Here is a 21,436-nt window from a genome sequence, read left to right on the forward strand (position 1 = left end):
TCTACAAATAGGAACAATCTTGTAATTTCTTTTTTTTGCCACTGTATCACAGAGGCTGCAGCACATTTTTCTGTTTGAAAAAAAAAGTCAAACAGAATCAGGTCAGGTCGGGTAAGATATTCATTGCTCATAGCTTCTCCACAGAGCCACACTTACAAACTCCAAACACTCCCTTTATGAAAAACATCATTTTCTGCCACGAGCCTCTTATGTGGCAGAGTTGGTTGCTTTTTTTTTTTTTTTTTACTATAAATGCTTAAAAAATAAACAGTTTTTCATTCCTTTTGGACAAACAAAGCCCAGATTTTCAGCAGAGCTCTGTGATCTCTGCTCTCACTGATTTATTCATCCTCTGTTGTGTTCAGCCACATAATAATCAGGAGAGGATGGAAGAGGAAAATTGAAAGTCGGATTCTTGAAGTTTGTTTTTTGACTGTTTAATGTCAGTTGTCACGCAGCTCTTTGTCTATTTTTATATTGACCCTTTGCACGCGACTCCACCCGCTCCGCCATGACGGACGTCAACAATCTATGTGCTCCTGTAAAATCAACAGCTGTGGTAGCCTAATGTCGCTTTTATCTGGTTCATTTCACTTTAAAAAAAAGGTCATAAGTTGCTGCGCGGTCGGCTGCACAAACAGACATGGATAAAAACCGAACTTGTCATTTTATTAATAAGCTTTAAGGAGGAAAGATGGCGGCGATGGATAGAAGCCGTCAATCATAATGACTTGCAGCCCTCAGTGTAATGGCGGATTTACAGCGACCACTTTTTACAAGTGTAACAGAATTACAGATGTACTTTTTTAAATGAATATTTATAATTAATTCTATATTGAGAATTTGTGAATTTTATCTTATTCAGTTATTTTGAATTGTTGTTTTGTTGTTTTTGCCTGCTGGGGTCGCCTTTCTGCGCTCTACCTCATTTGTGTCTCCTGGGCTTCCGTAGCTCCTCCGCTTCCCCCTTTTTCTTCAGCGTTGTTCCGCGCTGCTCTGGGTAAGTCAGAGGAAAGTTCGCTGCTGCGATATGTTTGTTTTCTGTATAGATGTTGTTGTTTATGTTGAGGTCTCTAGCTTATTTTGTTTATTATTGTTTGTTAGTCTGTTATTTTGCAGTTTTGACCATCATTGTGGGTTTATTGGACAGTTTTATTGTCATTTTTCTTTTGGCGCGAATATGTCCCGCAGTCTGCCGGTCCAGCATAGGTCGTTTGAACACTTTTTATTTCTATGTTTAGGGCTGAAGTGCAGGGAGGTGACGAGAAGATTCATTTGTTTTTACTCTTCTCCCCCAGGTATGTGTTTTTATTTTAAGTTATACTTTTTATTTCTGTTTATTTAACTCTGTCTCACTGCACTGTGTTGTTGTGGCCACCAGGTGGCGTTTTTCTCCTCTTGTTTTTAGCCTGTTATGATTTTTGTGAGGAGATTTATTTATTTTTTGTTCACTTTTGTTGAATTTGGAAGAAAATGTAGACAACGTTGTTCCGCGCTGCTGTGGGGCTGAAGTGCAGGGAGGTGACGAGAAGATTTATTTGTTTTTACTCTTCTCCCCCAGAATAAAATATCCCATTGTGAAGCCTGGCTGAATGACTTCAGGAAACTCATTTATACCATCCGTTACACAAAGTAAGAAGATTAACGTTCAAATACGTTAAAAGTAAGCGTTATTAGAAATATATCAAATGTCGCATTATCGCGAAAGTATGTGTCTAACCTTCAGTAACCATGGAAACAGTGCCCCACCAACGTGTAGCCTAGCATATACGAAAAAACTGGTTAGCGTCTCTCTGTGGGGAAATTTTCCTGCCATAACTCAAATTCCTCCATACTCGTCTTCTGTACGTTTTTAAGGCTGCTCCAGTTTGAGGGGCAACGCCGTTTATGACATAATGATATAAATGATGTGGTGTGAATTCAGGTAAAGTTAGTAATTTAGTCAACACGTTAAGAGGGAGGAGGTACGGGTCGGTTTCTAAGCTAGCTATTTCAAAGTTTTGTAAATCCCGCCGTCTGTGAGTCCCAACCAAGTGTTACGTTCACAGACAAATTAACTGGACTGGAACAAATAGAAGCCACGAATAAAATGGCAAAAACAACTTGGGAAAACAATTTCAGTCGCTCTAACCAATTCTCCCGTCTCTCACTTCCGACATCCATCATGGCGCCTCGAATGCAAAAAGGATTTAGCGGTATTCAGCAGTCAGGTTTGGGTTGGTCTGTAGTGTGAAACACGGTTTTAAGTACATGAGAAAATATTAATGTCTCTATGAGCTGTTTTGTCATTTTGATTCAGTTTATCTCGGTTTCGGGGTTTTTTTTGGTTTTTTTTGTTATGTCTTTCCGCTTTGTATTTAGATTTCTAACAGAACGGTGAAACTCGCTGGCATTATTTGATTATTCCGTCTGCATTCACAGCTTGTTTGCTTCAGTCTTCATCTTTTTCTCTCGGTGCAACATTCCACCATAACAACAATCCCTCTGGGGCAGACATTTCCCCCCACATGGGAGAGCAAAAAAAAAGAAAAAAGAACCATTTCACAACATCTTTGAGTCTCCCTCTTTTTCTCTGCGCCTGACAAACTCTGCTGTCAAAGCCGGTTCTGAATAAACACGTTACAACAGAACTTTCTGTCAGCCCTGTTTCTGTCGCTGTGGATTTGCAAGAGCAAACACTAACTGCTCTGTTGGCAAAAAAACAAAACTCTGGCAAACTTTGCGATCCCGAAGTTTGGAAGAATTTCGAAATGAACTGGAACCAAAACACCGCAGAGAGCAAATGTTAGTCGGTTTGTTCCTGTTTGTTATGTCTTGGCTGTGTCGTAACACGGTTTGTTTTTGCTCCACACAAACTGTTGGTTTGAGCGGATCGCAGCAAGTCTTGGTTGGGTTTTTTCTGGGGAGTATTTACAATATAATGTTGCATTCAGATTTTACATTCAGAATGGAAAAAAAATGAATGAAAAAAAAAGAAAAGGATGTGACAAATTCCTGGTCAAAGTCTTTGATGCAGTGAGGAGAACAGAAAATAACTTTCCACCAGACTTGAAACGTAAACTCAATAAATCTCTATGGGGTGATGTAATGTGTTTATTCATTTATTGGGTTTCTACGTTTATGTCCTGATTGAAGACAATGACTGTTTGCCTTTGAATTCAACATGATTCTGGGGGAATCATGTTGCTATAGCGACTGAAGATGTTATTTGTGAAGCTTTGTCCTGCTTATAATAATGCTAGCTAGTTCTGATTTGTCCTTGAGATTTTACACATAAACTGATATGACAGCCACATCTAAAAATTGCTTTTTAGTGTTCCTGTAGTAAGTGGTTAATAATTATTTAGATGAGGAGCAATAATTATGTTAAAGCAAAGACTAAATAAATACAAAATTGGCATTTGAAACAGTCCGTAGTGGCTTTTTATTATCAATTAACACTGTTAGAATGGTTAGCATAACAAACAGTAGCTTCTTCTCTGTGTTGCTAAAGAGTTTAAATCCTTACTGAAACTCTGAGATTTATAAAACGTGTCAGTATTTCTAAATCCAACATGTTCCATATCTGTCCCATTCAATAAATTGGAATATTATTTAAAATTCAATTTCTTTGACCAACTTTAGCACCAAGTGAAACACATATAGATTAAACACAGATGTTTGAAAGCTTTTTGGGGGTTTTTTAGTTATAATGATTTTTCAATTATAACTAATGAAACCATAACATTTGAAATGAGAATATTGGATCAAAGCAATAAAAAACTATAGTTACAAACAGAAATATGAGTTTAACGAAAACTATATATGTGATACCTACTTTTTAATTAAGGTTATTGTTTTCAAAAGGTACTTTTAATCTAACAAAAGAGACAATTTGAGATGCATGTTTTAATTTATTGAACATGACTGCACTGCAGACATATCCCAACATGTAGTAGTAAATACAGTTTCATAGCTCTTATTTTACCACTATGCATTCATTTTTGATGTTTTGTGCTTCCTAGATTAAGATTTTTTTTAATTCTTGTTTAACTGTTCGTGGTTGGGTTACAAAAAATACATATCTATGAAAATAGGTCGCAGACGGAGGAGAAATAAGAAACAGAAGACATCATGGTGGTCAAAACTGCAATAAAGAAAATTACAGCTAAAATATTCTTGGGAGACAGACAGTTGGAAGGTGAACCTCTGTCTCAAATCTTTTCTTTATTTGTGAACACCAGTTTTGATGTTTTTCTACAAATTCTTAATTGGGGTTCTAAAACATACACATACTTTTATCTGAACCGTTGAGACAGACGATGAGGCAGAGTTCTGTGAGACGTTCACAACTCTGAATATTATTTCCTAAGCTAGCGCTGCTTCAGACGAACTCATCCCTGACCTGTCTGCTGTGCTCTTAAGTCTCCATGATGCTGGTGAGCAGAAGCAGCTTGGTGTGTGTGTGTGTGGGCGTGTACGTGCATGTGTGTATGTGTTTTAATCTAAAAAGCATGTAGAACGGATAAAGAAAATGTTATCACATCACAGTTTGTGTAAAGGATTTAGAAAGAGAAAGGAGTTTTGTTGTAGTGCTAAGTACCTAGCATTTCACTTTAAGCTAGTGCAGGAAGCGTAAGCCCCAGATTTGGTTTTGTTTTCAGTCACACAGAGAACAAATTAGTCTCTCATAGCATCTTAACTGCTCTTTAATCACAGAGAGTCTTTGCCTCTCTGTCTTTGTTTGCTGAGCACAGCTCCACGCCCTCCCTCGCCGCCTGGCTGGCTGCGGCTCTGTAAACGCCTGGTAGGAGGGGATGGAGTGGGCAAAGCAGGCAGGGGAGAGTTTGCTCCTTTTCTCTCTCTCTCTCTCTTCCTTCTTTTCTACTCGGCCAGAGAAGGAGGGCAAAGCTGGACGGTGACAGAGGGAGAGAGAGAGACGGGTCTATGTAAACACACTTTTGGCCCGCGTCCCGCCTCAAGAGCGTCCTGAGGAGAACATCCTGCCCCTCGATGGAACTTCCTCGGCCGGCTGAAGTGCCCCATTCATAGTCGTCTTGTGAGGGGAACTTGTTTTCGCCGCTAAATGGCTGTTTCTGTTTCAGAGGTGTTTGCTGCAGTGGCTGCTTTCCACACACCCAGACCCCCCCAAACACACACACCTACGCCCCCTCTGCGATACCTCCTTTTTTCTCCTCTGTTCTCCTTCTGCCCACTTCCCTTTCTTCTAGCTGCAGCTATCTGCTGTAGCCTCCTCTCAGCTGAACAGGAGGAGGTGATGGAGAGAAAATATGGGCATTACTAAAGAAGGCAAGTCACATCAAAGTCTCCATGACCCCTGACCCTTTGCACTTTGACTTGCACCTACCCTCTGCAAGTTAAAAAGATAGTGTCATGTGTTTTCCATTCATATAGCGCCATTTATAGCACAATCAGGTAACCTCCAGTTGTTAGTAAAACGCTATTTATATCAAATATGACTTGAAAGAAATTTTACTGCACAATTTCAACACCTTCAAATTGTGTCTCTGTCCCTTTAAGGGACACTTGCTCTTTCTGAAGCTCCACCTCCAGGAAGTCATCTCAACATGGCTCCTTTATTAACCCTTTAACAAAGTTTTTACCAGCATTGCTTTTAGAAGTAGCTCTTACAACAAGCTCAGCTGATATGCAGCACCACAAGGTGTTTGCTAATTGCTGTCGGCTAGTCTGAAGGAGAAGCTTTGTCCTTGAAGGCGGGGCAAGGTTCACCCAGGTATTTTACACAACTGAGTGGTTGCCACGGGAGACTGCTATTAAAGTATTCTGTTATTTTGTTTGGCCTTTTTTTAATTAATGCAATTATGCATTCAGTTCTCAGCAATTCCTTGCACATTTTTAACCCAGGTAAAATCCCTGAAACACACACACACACATTCACAGGTGTATGAAACAGGGTGCAGTCTGTTCAAATCCATTTCATGTTTGTTAAAGGGTCGTTGTAGTGTGTCGTTCTCTATATGTCTTCTCTCCTGGCTGTGGACCATCCAGCCTCCTGCTGCGCCTGCAGCTGTCTTTACGTTGCATCACATCGCTGTGTCCGACTCGTTACGTAATCATTGCCTCTCATGGTTCTGTTACGGTGGGTCGGGTGACCCCTCAGTGTCGGGACCTGCCAGTTCATGAATGATGAGCGAACGAGTGAATGAAAAGATCTGAACACTATATTTACAAATCCTAAGATAATGGCCAAAGGGTTTTTGTTGCCTGAATTATCTTTTAGAAAGAAAGAGGTGGTGATTTTATTTATTTTTTTTGCTCATATTTTTGGCAAAAAAAAATTCCTTAAGTCATTATTTTAGGAAGTTGATATGGATTCACAATTAGCAGCAAAGTTTAATTAATCGTCATAAAACTGAACACAACTGTAATCCTGATATTGATTACTCATACCTCTCTTTTTTTAAAATACACATTTTCATGTATATAAAATGAATTTGATTTAATTTTTTTTGTTTGTTTTTTTTTTGTTTGTTTTTGTTTTGTTTTGCTGTATTTCTCGGGTGTTTCCTTCGACAGCAGCTTGAAACCCAGTTTGGTTCATGTGGAAGTTTCCTTCTCGTAACGTGGCAAAACGTGAGCAAATTCAATGGAAATAAACACTTTTTCAAGGCGCTCCTCGTTTAAACATGAAAAACTACCTCTTGCTACACACAAATACAAACCGATTGAACGTTGAAGTATAAAGTTTACGGATTCCCATGACTCGACACAGGCCTCTCCCTCTGAAAAGCTCAGCCATTTTTAATCTGTCTAGCTTCATGCGCTGCCAAAAGCCTCTTTAATTGTTTCCCATTTAGGCAAAAGCCACAAAACCCTGAGCGTTCCAGCATATACAAGCTGTCGCCAGACTGCAATAATTGTACATTTCAGGCCGACTTTGAAAAGGCAGGTTTTTTTTGGTGAATCAGCAGTCAGATGAGAGTCAGATGTGGACGTCCTCCATGGCCGTTGCACGACTGTTGTGTGACTGAAAGAAGCTATTTCTGTTTTTTGAGCGAGCGTTTGTGTGCGAGTCTGTCTGTAAAGTGAAATGTCCCCGCCGTGTGTGAGTGAGGACAAGAATGAAAGCGTGTTTTCTTATGTGTGGGGCGCTGGGCTGCTGAAACTGGACCTCGGTATGTTGTCACTGTAAGTGTGCCAAATCAGCGATTAACTGCGCTCCGTCGAGACAGCCGTGTGGAGGAGTGATATCCAGGAACAGGTGTGTGTGTGTGTGTGTGTAGCTATCTGGCTTTGGGAGCTCCTTGGAGAACGGCTGCAGGAATAGACCTGATGATAGTTGGAGACCAGCGGAGGTATGTTTGTTACACTGGGCTCCTAAATATCAAGGTTCTTCTCCTGTCAGTTGCAACTGGATCAGCTTGTTTGTTTCTAGAAAATCAACTAAAACATCTGATTAGTTTAAAGATAAATGTAATTTTTTTTCTTGGTTTCTGATTGTAGAGTGATCCTTCCAGATTATAACCTTCTTCTTCACTACAATAGATCAAATAAAGTCGAATTAAGTTTATTTTTGTAGCACATTTCAGCAACAAGGCAGTTCAAAGTGCTTTTACATCATGAAAACATCGTACAGTCATCAATTATGAAGCAAGCGATAAACATTACATTTTGTCAAATACCATCATCAAAATCATCAAGCACATACACATCAAATATATTCAATGTTCCAGTTGCTACTAATCAAAGGCAGCTCTAAGCAGGTGAGTTTTTAGCTTTGATTTAAGGGATCTCAGTGTTTCAGCTGTTTTGCAGTTTTCTGGTAGTTTGTTCCAGATTTGTGGTGTGTAGAAGCTTAATGCTGCTTCTCCATGTTTGGTTCTGGTTCTAGCCGATAAAACAGTAGCAGATCTTTAATGTGTTGTGTTGCTAAGCCGCTCAGTGATTTATAAACTAACAGTATTTTAATGTCTATTCTCTCAGTGAAAGGACTTTAGAACTGGGTGATGCGCTCTATCTTCCTGGTTTTAGTCAGAAGGCCAGCAGCAGATTGATTTTTTTTAGGCAGACCTGTGAGGATACTGTTGAACTAATCAATGAGATAAATGATAAACACATAGATGAGTTTCTCATTAGTCCTCTAATCCTGGAAATGTTCTTCAGGTGACAGAAGGCCAACTTTATAACTCTCTTTTTGTAACTCTGAATGTTAAGGTCTGATTTTCTGTTTGCAACTAACGAAAGGCAGGACATTTAGATTAGAAAGTCACAGATGAATAATAATCTCAATGAAGAAATTGAAGCTCATTAAGAAGCATGTCTGATATCTGCTTAAAGGTTATTTTTAAGAACCTTAATCTGCCAATCGAGTCAAATTATCTTACATTACTGTCAATTTTCTGTGTATAAGTGGGGTGTTCTTGCTTAGCGCCTCAAGATTAAAATTTTTTGACTATTGCCACTATATAAATAAACTAAATTGAACTATAATTAAAATGTTATTAGATGCATTACTTGCACTATTGTCACTTTCTAAGAATTCGGGTCTGTCCTCCTGGTAAACCCTGACCCGTAACTCCAACCGTTCAAATAGAGAGAAAGAAAAACTTTTTTTGTGTGTGCGTTTTGAAGGTAGTTGGTCACAAGGGAGTTAATTTTTAAAAAATTACTGAAAAAAGGAGAAAAGTGGATCAATAATCTCTAAAAGCAGGAGCTGCGGAAACTAACAATGCTAGAGTTTGCAGCACCACTTTCTAACAGGAAACAATTGCATTATTTAAATTGTATTTTAGATATTTTATTGGACAGCTACTTAGAAAGACAAGCAATCATATATAAGGTAAGATATATTACTTTTATGCCCTAGCGTGGTTGTCCTCAGAGCGCTAATGTTGTTAGCAGCTAGCTCAGTGCCGAGTCACGGACAGAAAATATGTTTATTCAGTGGGACTTTCATGCTAAAAAAATAAAATTAAAAAAGCTAAATAAACTAAATATAACCTATCCAGCCATACAGTCACTGTGAGCTGTTACTATTACCCCACATGCTTTGTGTCTGACCACAAACAGACAGGAACATGGGGTTTCTATAGATTGGTGCAAATTGTTGATGGACCTGAATCCAGCATCCTACAGCGACTCAACGTTAACCTACAAGGTTAACGTTGTAGGTTAACGTTACATCAGGGGTGTCAAACTCCAGTCCTCAAGGGCCACTGTCCTGCAGTTTTTAGATGTACCACAGGTACAAAACACTGGAATGAAATGGCTTAATTACCTCCTCCTTGTGTAGGTAAGTTCACCAGAGTCCTGCTAATGACCTAATTATTCTATTCAGGTGTGGTGCAGCGGAGGCACATCTAAAAGTTGCAGGACACCTGCCCTCGAGGACTGGAGTTTGACACCTGTGCGTTACATGAATTTGGATTTACAGAAGCTAAATAAATTATTTACCAGGAGATTCAAACTCATAAAATAACATGGGTTAGTTACTGACATCACTGGTCCTGACAATATAATATTAAACAGATAATCTGTCAAATCAGAAGAAGACAGAAAAACAGAGAAAGAAAAAAAGAAGGGAAAAGACATGCACTTGCTCGTGGACCATCAGAAGAAAACATGGCGGACCAGTGGTTGTACTACACGGACCATAAAGAGGGACGGACAATGATGGAAATATCAGAAGCGCCAGACAAAAGTAACACGAAGCAACTGGGAATTTGGTGTCATTTTTCAGCCGCGATCTGCTGGTGTGGTGGGTCTGCGTAGAGCTGGATAAATCTACAAAGAAGTAGAAAAGCAGCCGATAACAGACTTTATTATTATTGTAAACAATCACTGCTGGATGGATTAGCTTTAACTTAGCCACCGGCTAGACTGTACATTAACGTTGCTCATTAACACCTGTATGCTGTTTGAACTTAATTATAATGTAGTTATTAAAATCTTGTCAATGTTTGGCATATTAATGAGTGATTTTAATGGTTGGAATGAGTTTTGCATCATAATTTTTAACTGATGGATTTGACAAACATTAAATAATGTAAATTAGATAAAATAATAACTTGAAATGTATTATTAGTATGAATAAGTAATTGTGAAATGTTGCATTTTTAAAGTTTAAAAACTTTAATTATTTTTTTTTACTTTAAGCACTTTTCTGGGTTGATTCATGGTGGTTTACTTAGTCTTATTTTTTACTTGCAGTCTGAGTAAAATTAATTTATGTAAACTTAAATAATACAGGTTAGAAATATTTATCTTCTTTTTGAGCTTTTTAAAGGGTTTTACCTACTTTGGGACCAAATGTAAAAGAAAATAAATAGGAGATAAATAAAGATAACTCCTCTGTCTTTTGAGTGGATTCCAGTTGAGGAAAACTGTAGTTGAATCCATCCTGTTTAAATGAAGGAAACTACAAACATTAAAGCAGAACCTGACATACATTCTCCTTTTTTCGTATATGAGCTACAGCTAGTTTCCTTGTCGTGAATGCTAAGCTAGTTAGCTAAGCCACAGATGACAGCAGATAAACTGTTTTTCTGTAACGATAAATTGTTTCTCTGTTATTAGCAGATTAACTAATGACTAATCCACTTAGCATGTTGAGCAGCATATGCTTGAGATTGATTGACAGCACTAGGACCCTCCTCCAAGCTCTGATTGGTTGTTTTTGATCAGGAGCGATGTATTTATGCAGCCTGCAATAGAACCACAAGGAGAAGTTTGATTTTATTTTGATAGGTTATCTGTCACATATTGCACTGTCACGACATGATGACCATTTTAACAAATATGTAGAAAAAAAAAAAAAACCCAGATTTTTATGAAAAGTCAAACACTGCGGTCTTAAAGAGTTTGATGGAATCAGACATCAAACTGCCTGGAAAAACTAAATCCAAACAGTCTGGGGTGCATTTACAGGTCGACTGGTAGATAAGAAAGGAACATTTAAGCCGGCCTTTGACTGGAAAAGAATGCGATTTTGTCTTGCAGTGCTTACAAGTGAAGCAAGACTCAAAGGCATCATTGTTTAGTTTATTTGCCATGAAATTAGGAGTCATTAAGAATGGGGGAAAATGGTTCCACATGCAGAAACCACCTTCCCTCTAATGTTTAAGGTAAACAACCAAGAAAGAAAGAAAGGGAGCCTCATCGCTCCTTCTTTTACTGCTACCTTTTTATTTTTAGACCCTTAAGCTGTTTGCAGGTAGCCCCCACTGAGAATACCAACCCTCCCCCCAACCACCACCAGATGTCTGACCTAGAAAGTTCCATCAGTGAAAAACCTAACGGCACCATCTGTGCATCCTCCTTTGGGAGGCCACAGGTTTCCCATATTTGCTTGTTTCTGCACAATGTTTTTTAATCTCCAAGGACGAAGAAACACTAATTCCTTTTCCAAAATGAGCTTGACTCACGACACAAAGGTGGCTCTATGCTGCCCGTGTGGAATTTCGAGTGGTCCCGCTAAACTTTGCTGCCCCCGGTCAAGACGGAACTGATGAAGTCAGTTTACGCAGCACCAGAGGGAGCGTGACAGTAGAAGGCCTGAGCAGGAAGCTTGGACGCGTTTCAGGCTCTTCGATGGAGGATGCTTCCAGAAAAGCATGACGCAGAATGACACTGGAGAGTCAAATACTACAAGGTTCGTGTTGGAAATTGCCATGCAGGCTTCATTTTTGACAGCAAATTGCAAAAGAACTGGAGGGAAAAAATCCCGTCAAACATTATTTTTGAAGCAAACGATTTACAAACTAAAAGGCATAGCAGACACATCGTTCAGATTTTCCACCCATCCGTCCAAGAATAAACTCATATAAACTTCTGACTCTTGGAAGAATCCATGTGGGCTGTTATCCAGAGAGTTAACTACTAAAGTGAAGGACAACTGCAAAAACTCCAGAAAAAAAACCAACAACATATATATATATATATATATATATATGATAAAATAATATGAGTAATAAATTTTAAAAAATCACAACAAAAGAGTTAGTGTCAGGCCTAAATAAATGCCAAAGAATGAAAATGTGTTTTAAGAAGCGATTTAAAATGCTTCTTAAGGTACCTTTCTAATATGGAAAGGTAGATTATACCGTAGAATAATCTACCTATGAATAGAAGCAGCAATGGAGAAAGTCTGATCTCCTGTTCTCTTAAGTCGAGTCCAAGGGCCTTTCAGTAGCAGGGCTGCGTCCTTAATAGCAGATTTATTACGGACACAGCCCTCTGCTACGTCCGTACATACAAATATGTATAGAAACCAAACAAAGAGATGTATGTAAATACATATATATATATGCTGCAATTATATACGTCGCACTTCTCTGTAAGCCACACTTTCGGGGATTTTTGTGACTGGCACTTTTTCCATAAGCTAAATGTAACTGTGTGTTGACGCTAACTAAAAAAGCTTAACAGTTTAACTCTTGGTATGAAATCTTACACAGCACCAGCTCACTCTGCAGACGGTTCTCCGTTTCCTGCAGGTTCTCCCTTTCCTGCAGGCAGGCAGTCTCCTTGGACATTTTTTCTTGGAGAGCTCCAGCTCTCTTTGCATGTAGACTAGTTTTTGGTTCTCATTGAGCCATTTTTCCTTCTCCTTTTCCAAAAGATTGCCAAGTCTCTGGATCTCTCGCTGTAAATCAATGATAGGCGTTCGGTTCACAAACCAGCCTTGCAGATTTTGGCCAGCACTCCATGCTGGGGTCTCATCTCACTGTGAGTTGGTTTCTTTTGACTTATAAATTTATCAATTTTGACAAATTATATCATTAACCATGATATAGTTCTATGAATTGACAGATACCGGCGCAAAGACTGCTTTGTTTGTTTCCACCCACTGATTTAAACAGGAAAATCAACAACCCATCTGAGCAGCAGGACGTGAACCTCAACCGAAGGCGTTTTAACAGTGAGTATATACTGGATCTAACTTCAAATTTCTGCCTATAAATTGGATTTCCTTCTCTTTTCTTTTTGTGAAAATCATTCACATTTATTGTGAATTGGTGCAGCATACATGAACTGAATTGAATTTAAAAGCAGATTGTAGGTTTTTCCTGGGGCTCACATAGAGCTGCGCAACCAGAGCTAACGTGGTGAGTTTTAAACTCCTACCTTAATTCCTCACAGGAAGTTGATGTAAATATCCATACAGGTGAGTCGGTGTGTCCAGTTTGAGTGAAAGAAGGCGTGTGCGATCCGCGCTGAGGTGAAGTTAATCAAGCAGCTACAGCGCATGGCAACGTGCTGTGTTATTGGTCCACGTGCTGCCGGCCTAAAGAATGACTGTGTGTGTGTGTGTGCGTGCATGCGCATGCATAAAATATAAACCTATTATAAACGGATCTTTTAGGAATAAATCTGCTCCGCCAGTGAAAATGCTCAGAGCAACAGAGATGCTTGCAATCCAGCTTTAAAAATAAAAATAAGTAATTTGTTTTTGTTGGGTTTTTTTAATAATGTTTTCCTAAAAACATAAACTAGCAACGCTTTGCCTGGCGGGGGACTAGTGAAGCATGGCGGGCCGCCAGGCTTATAATAAACTGGGGGAAACCCTGGACATAAGCAGGTCAGTTTTCAACCATGTTTCAGGGTCCATGTTTAAGGACCAACTTTTTTTGTTCATAAATCACTATTCAGGTTAAAGTGCCAGACCTCGACAAGAACCTTTGATCCTCTGGGATTGAATTTCCCTTGTATGAAAAACAAACAAGTTATTAGAATATTCCTGTCAGCTTCCAGCATGCTGCTTCACAGAAAATATGAAAGGGTTTGGCTGCCAGAGAGAGGATTCCTCTAACTGCCCCCAGGGGGGCTATTAATGAGGGTTCCCATGGCAGCTGTGATTGTCAGTACCTCTGGATTGCCATGTCGTTTTATTGACATTCAAATCTACCTGTGACCCGTAATTAAATCAGAAGCTTACGAAGGTCCTTCAAAGTCACGCTTTTTATATTTGCTGATCAAAACCAGCAGGTTGTGTCTGTGCATCCGAATGAAACGTCCTGCAGGAAGAAACACCTCCAACTTCCCCCAGTAAAACCAGCCTTGTTATTTTTATTACATATTTTAGCTTACATATTTGCTGAAGTATTTTTCCCTGAGAATAAAAAAAAATTGGTCACGGTCGGGTAACTGGGCTACTTAGAATCGAACACTGTGCATGTAAACATGGCTGCCGTCTCCTGTGCTGTCGGCGTGTGATGGATGAGCCGTGATGAAGATTAAACGCCCCTCAGTGTGCAGTGACAGTTCAGTCCGGCACCTCTGCAATGTGTGCCGCTTTTTGGAACTTTTTCTTTTTTTCTTTTCTTTGTTTTTTTTAGAGCTAGACTAAAAGCCCTTCCAGGTTCCCTATTGTTCACCGCGATCAATATGGAAGCACGGCATTTAGTGGCACCCCGAGCCCTCTTCAGGAAATTTAATTAAAATGATGAAAGATAGCACATCAAGGTAGAACACTTTGACTTAGAAACTGCAAGCGATGGAGGATAAGGAAGAGTTCACACCTGCAGCAGCAAGAACGCAGCGAAGAGAAAACTATAGGCTTCATCTTTATATCAGAATATACACTGATCAGGCATAGCATTACGACCACTAGGGATATGAGCAAAGGCCTAAAGAATGACTGAGTGTGTGTGTGTATGTGTGTGTGCAACACGTGGCACCAGGTTGGATTGGAAGAGGGATTCTTTGGGTTCTGCCATCCACATAGAGGTTACCTTTAACAATGGGAATATTCTATCACACCATTCAATTCAATACTCTTTTTTTTCTGGGACCACAATTAAAGTCAAATTTGATATTGGACTCAGAAACTAATATTTTTGCTGATTTTGGTTACAATCTATGTATCTGACATTTTTTCCTCCAACAATCTTACTTTGGACTCTTCTTGAAGGACAAGTTCTGATTCAACACAAACTGACATCCAGTCTCGGCGTTTAGCCGCATGGAAACCAGATAGTTCTACATTGTTACCAGTTCGGTCTACTTATCTTTGAGGGAACCTTGGTGGCGTGATCTGTGCCATGACCTCTTTGCATAAATACATCTATATGTAGCAGCTAAGTGTTACCAGGTACCAATGCTATATGTGACCTGCTCAGACTGAAGCAATTCCATTCCCATTCACAGCTAAGATTACATCTTTGTCTGTTTTTGCAACAACAAGCTCTCTTTTCAACCACAACCACACAGAGTTTACAGTGCAGTTATACATGCACATTGTATAAATATAGTATTGAATGAACACATTTAATTGCATAATGTTTCCTCTATTGTGCCTATGCGGAGAAAATAAAAGTCCCACAACATAGGCACCAAATGTGGCTTACATTAGAGTATCTATAGCATTTCCAGCATCTATACAGATACCCAGCTGTCTAGAAGCAAATATGTAATTACACAATTACACAAGAGTACAGATTTCAGACTGTACTCTTTTTATAAACATGCACCGCAGCTCATAATTATATGATATACATACACCGAGGTCTTTTCAACCTCACCCAATTCACAGAGGGAAGGAGTTTAGAAGTCGAGGGCGTTCAGACGATTGCAGTTTTCTGTGTATTTTCATTTACATTAGACGTTAAACAGGCCGAGGAAAAAAATATCAGTAACCATAAGTTTCAGTTTTATTGGGAGTTTATGTAGCAGAGCAGCAGCAGTGTGATGTGGGTAACAGAGAGCAGGAAGCTGGATAAAGATGAATTAAGCTAAAACCTGGATAGTACTGGAAAAAACAACAACTGGTTTGAGGCTGGGAAGCACTTCAGACCAGGGCAGAGGTTAAACCTTCAACCCTGAACATTCAGCCAGAGCTCCAATAAAACACTTCAGATCAGAGCCTTTTGCATTTTGATGACCAAGTCAAAACCCATAGCTAAACCCAGCTGAGGTTAATCAAATCCAAAAGTTGAGTGGTGGATTTTAGCTCCCTCCCATTTCCTTCATGTATTCCTGGACAAAGCTTTGAACTCCAAGTTAGATTCAATTAACATGTAGACATGCTGCGGAATATGGGTGTTTTTCTAAAAATCTGCCCCATAGACCTACACTGTCAGATCATTCCCTTTGGGACCAATAAAGTATTTTTGAGTCATAAGTAGAGCAGGTGTTTAAATTAGCTAATCAATCGCAGCTGTGTTCAGAAAATCACTTATTAATAATCACAAATAAACATCATACTGTAACGGACTGAATGTTTTGGTCTTTGTGTGGGAAATGTCTTTGTGCATTTTGGTGTTGCATCCTGATACGCTAGAGGAGCTGCTCTCAGTCAGTCGCTAAAGCAACGAGTCTGTGTGCAGCATAGCCAACACAGAGCGAGAAGAAGGAAGAAAATGACTAGTTTTGAGTTGTTCTTCAACTGTTTTTCTGTGTTATCATTTCCTTTCCTATGTACTAAATTATAATACAAACATTTCTGGGTTTCTTTTTGTTCCTGGGATTCCTCTATTGCAGCAGCAAGGCTATGGATGGAAAGCAAAATAGTCGTCTGCTTTCCAGCTTTGTGCAGATTTGCAGATGTAAACAATAATACCCAATGTTCCTACAGTCTTATATCCACCATCGTTTGTTTTTGTTTTTTTTGGACATCAGATCAGTGACATCACACAGCTTAGGTGCTGTGACCAAGCCAGCAAACTGACCATCTCACACAAACCAGAACACACATGCAAAAACCCAACACCCCTAAAAGCGCCAGAGCTGGCTCTGGACGAACCGATTCGGGCCAGAAGAAGCAGCCCAGCAGCAACGGGCCGGGGCGGGGCAAAGAGGCACAGTGGGAGGACAGCCAGCCCTGGCGAGTGCATCGCCTCTCCAAGACAACTGTTGACAAGCCAGAGGGGCCTAACTGGGCCAAAGTCCCACAAACTGAATGGTTTCCATTGATAAAACGCTTCCTGGAGGCAGGAGGGGGAAGAAGGGATGACGGGAGACAAGGAAGAGGCGAGAAAGGCTGGGATGAGAGGGAGAGGAAGACATGGAGGAGAGATGTCAACAGACAAAATGAGGAAAAATGAAGGAAGGAAATTCAGAGAGAAAAACAGAAACTGGACAAGGAGAATTCAGAACAGAAAGATCAACAGAGAAAATAAGAGGAGGAACAAGAAAAGATGGACAAGGACGATACAAAGGCATGTAACGTTATGTAAGAACCAATAAACAGCAAGGAAGTTAAATTAAACACACTTTAACTCTGAAGCAGTTTGAAGGACAAATGCTAACACTAACACCCTCATAATGTTATGTTAATGTTGACCAGGAGTCGCTCTTAAACATGTTCACTATTAGAATAAACACAGACAGAAAGCTGGTGGGATGGTTTTGCTTTAACCATGTCTGGTAAATGAAGTGATGTACTGGAGTGTTACATAAACAGCTACTTTAGCTCCTAACTTTATGAAGTGGATTGTAAAGTGGTAAAACATAAAACATGCTTTACTACTTCAGCACCATTGCAAAAGTATTCATATACCCTGAACTGGTTCTTATCTTAAGCAGGTGGTGTTGCGTATTTTCCAGGTACCGTTATGTTCAGTTGTTCTGAAAATGCTGCATATATATCAAACATAACTTAAAAGAAATTCTGACATTGCTTAGCTGAGTCTGACACCTTAAAATTAGGCCGATTTTTCTTTAAGAAGCTCCTGCTCTTTCCTAAACTTCTCCTTCAACATGTCATCACAACAGCACTTCTCCATTAAACCGTTACAGCCATTCTGAAGAGTGCTGGACTGAAAAGTAGCTCGTATTTTAAGCTCAACAGACACGCAGTTCCACCAGATGTTTGCTAATTGCTGGTGGCTAGTCTGAAGGAGCTGCCTAGCTGGAGACTGAAGCTCTAAAGTGGAGATTTGGGTAAATAGGTGGAGCTTTGTACGAGGAAATGTTTAGGCATGGCTTAATGGTTGCCATGGGAGATTCAGTGGTTTCTCAAACATGCATGAAAGAATAAAAGCAACACTCCAGATATATTTTTGATGAGGGATCGACAACGATTTAAAGCTGATATATATATATATAGATATATATATAGATATAGTTACTTTTTTTGTCTATAGTTACAGGAAGTAAACGCAACACATCACCACTTACACACCAAAGTAAGACATGGTAGTGGCAGAGTAATGCTGTGCAAAGCTGGTAGAGACATAAAACACCTGCAGCAGCAATGGAAGGTGATTCTGCAGTTTCTACCAAAATCTACAGATTTTAATTTGGGAAAAAAAAGCAGGTAATTTGTATTTTACTGTTAAGGTTTCTGCAGGAGATTAAAAGGAAAATGAGGATAAATGACTAAAAATTGTGATGAGAATGTTGATGATTTGGAGGGAGTTGTAACTATCTGGAACACAGACACACACACAACTCTATCCCTGTTTCAAATAAAATTCAACTCCCCTGGTCTCTGCTGTGAGTGCAGAGGAGAATATTCTATGGTTTCCTTTCTGATTTTTTTTTTTTTTTTGTCTCCCTTTCCATCTTTTTTTTTTTCTCCCCTGTTCGACTGCAAACAATTTTCACATGTGGAACATTCTTCCCAACTTTGTCGCTCCTGCATCAACAAGCACTTCCCACCTGCTGAACCCCTCATCTGACCGGAGACGACCGGGTCAGCGTTAACTGAGCATCTGGAACTTGAACACGGAGCAGGAACACTCTGGGTAATAATCTCTAACATCCACCGTGAGTTTTCTTTTCTTCCCACTGCTTACCCTCAGCTAATTTAGCAAGACCGAGAACTGCTTAAAGGTTATTTTCCTGTGTTCCATCATCCTCTGCTGCTACTGAAAGAATGTGCCTCTGTGTGCAACGTGTCGTAAAAAGAAATGACATTCCTTGGATTCGGATTGATTCTTGGCTAAAGCAGACAACGAAACATGAGAGAATCTTAAAAACAGGCAGCTGAAAACAGGAAAAGTTGGATACAGGTTTTGGCACAACCAATCTGTAAAAAGGTTTCATTTTAGTCAACATTTCTAAAATGAAATGTTGACATTAATTTTAGTCAAAGCTTTATTCCACAAGGAATAAAGCTTTGGGGAAATTATAAAACACCAGACAAGCTGGGCACAAAGAGCAACAATCAGCACTTGGTAAATCTGAAGCTTCTGCAGATATCCTCAGCGTAGGTGGGAGAATTTGTTGACAAGACAACAAATTATGCACCATGCAAATGCTTTCATAATTCTTTATGAAGAGTAGGAAGAAGAAAGTCACGATTTAAAGAAGTTCATAAGTTTAGTTTCTCAGAAGTTCTGTGGGGACTTGGACTAATGGATAAAATTGTTGCCACCTCTGTTAATGACCAAAAAGTCCCAAATAATCTCTGAAATAACCTGAAACTGGCAAAAGTAACAATAAATAAACATTTACTAAAAATTGACCAATGAAAATCAGACATTGCTTGTGACATTTTGTTCAACAGAATCATTACAAAAATTGAACTAATTAAAAAAGCCTGGACAAAAATGATAGTACCACAAGTCGTATTTTGTTGTGCAACTTTATATTTTATGATGTAAAACCCTTTGACCTGCCTTGTTGCTGAAATGTGCTTTACAAATAAACTTTGTTGATTGAATTAAACATTAGCACAAGAAAAGAAATTCACAAAAATGTGGCAGAGCAGCACAGAAAACTGATGTCAAGAAACAAAGTAAAAGCAAAAGTAACTTAAATAACCTTTTGTTTGTTGGTTCTGATTTATTTATGTGAACTCAGTAATGGTGTGATCTGAACTGAAGACAAAAAAAAAAATCAGAGCTTTGTTAAAAACAAATCTGCCTCTGTCTTCATTGAATAGAGAGTGAAGTAAAAGGCCGACTTTTCAAGACTGTTGCTTCAGCATTTAACTCATTCTCCGGATGAAGTAAAATGGCCCTTGTGAGTGTTTTCCACCGGCGCCCCACTTCAGTCAAAGACCGGCTCCATTTCTTTCCCACTGTTGGGACTAAATTGCTTTTTGAATAATTCCATGCCTGAATTCTTACGGCTGTTAGCGCCTCGCTGTTCATCATTACGAGAGGAGGGAGAAAACCCGAGGGGTGGGGGCAAAAAAAAAAAAAGACATAGTTCACCTAGTTAGCCCCGGCGCAGAAGCTGTCCACACCTCAACAGCAGACGCAGCGTGATGAAATGATGCCCTCCCCGAGGGCAAGAAGAACCTCTCCACTAAGCAGAAACCCGGGTTTAGCTCGGCACAAAGCACGAGCAAAAAGACGAACTAAGAGAATGAAGGGGGTGGGAGGGGGGAGCTGTTGCCCAGCAACCAGCGGGGCCCGACAGGTGCTTTGAAGAGATGTTGAGTTCATCCAGTTGTTCTTGTTCTTCTTCTGTTCGACACATGTATGGGCATCTGCTGCTCTCGTACAGCGACAGCTTTGTCTCCCGGCCAAGAAGTGCAGACAGGTTTCAGGAGTGGAACAAATAGCAAACATGTATTTACCACTAACCTCCTCACGCTGACGGTGAATTAACGCGACAACCTCACGTGTTTCAGATTAGCAGCAGGTGAGGTTAAGGGAGCCAGGTCTGACGGCGCAAATGAAGCGGTAACAAAGATGGAAGATTCCTCTGAACGAGAGAGAGGAATTAGGGAGCGGCTGGATTTCATCTGTGAAAAGACTTTGTTAAAATTTGATTTAAGCTACTGTCACTTTAGCGGCTTTTTGGTTTCAAATGTACGCAAAACTCTGGTAATGTTGACAAAAAAAACACGATTTCACAATTGCGGAGTTTCCAATTAAATAAGAAATGAATTAAAATCACGTGAATAAGCTTGTTTACGCGATAAATCATTAAAGATCATGGCAGCGACAGATAGTAACATGAGATATATTCATATTTCAGTCATAGCGCTTGCGTTCATCATATGTCAGCCATCAGAGGAGATGTCGGCGTTGAATTCAGTAGCCGCGGCTAATTGTGAGCGGCTAGTTATGCAGAGTTTTGGGGAAATTGTAGTCTGCCGTTTTCCATTAGAGCTGTGGATTCAACATGCTGGAATGACACAACTTTTTATGAACTGTGTGAAGCTGTGAGCGCTCTGGTGGATCCAGCTGCACTTTGAAAAAATCAAAAACAAACTCCCACTACCTGTTGTCTTCTTCAGTTGTTTTTTTTTTCCAAAGTACATCTATTCCCATGCTGTGAAAAAAAAACTCCTCACTATTGTGCAAAAACATCTTATCAAGTTTTTTTCGGAAATAGATATGGTTCCGTTAAGCAAATTTATTTTTGTAATTTTAATTTGTGCAGTTTTATGGTTAACAGAAACGCAGCTACTGTCTTTTGAAGCCAAGTGAAGCCCGAAAAGTGTCCGACCTTCCAGCTACCGTTCCCTGACCTTTTCATGTGCTACTGCCACAGAACACGAAGCACAGCACTGAGAATAATAAAAGATTTAAAGTAAAATTTCAAAATATATTTATAAAAAAACAAAACAAAAGAA

General features: G+C 39.6%; 2 long non-coding RNA genes across 2 annotated transcripts in view; both read left to right on the plus strand.

The window, feature by feature from the left end:
* The first annotated feature begins 930 nt into the window (after positions 1 to 930).
* Positions 931 to 21,436, plus strand: part of LOC103149424 (uncharacterized) — a 49,177-nt gene continuing 28,671 nt past the window's right edge. Inside the window, exons 1-3 of the long non-coding RNA XR_477468.2 lie at positions 931 to 1,000; positions 1,242 to 1,298; positions 12,581 to 12,687. This is a non-coding gene — a long non-coding RNA (uncharacterized LOC103149424). The remainder of the gene's footprint in view (positions 1,001 to 1,241; positions 1,299 to 12,580; positions 12,688 to 21,436) is intronic.
* LOC103149426 (uncharacterized) lies at positions 12,819 to 17,297 on the plus strand. The gene is made up of 2 exons (XR_477470.2): positions 12,819 to 12,880; positions 16,579 to 17,297. It is a non-coding gene; the product is annotated as an uncharacterized LOC103149426 (long non-coding RNA).

Source organism: Poecilia formosa, unplaced genomic scaffold (genome assembly GCF_000485575.1).
Source record: "Poecilia formosa unplaced genomic scaffold, Poecilia_formosa-5.1.2 Scaffold227, whole genome shotgun sequence".
Classification (NCBI taxonomy): Eukaryota; Metazoa; Chordata; class Actinopteri; order Cyprinodontiformes; family Poeciliidae; genus Poecilia; species Poecilia formosa.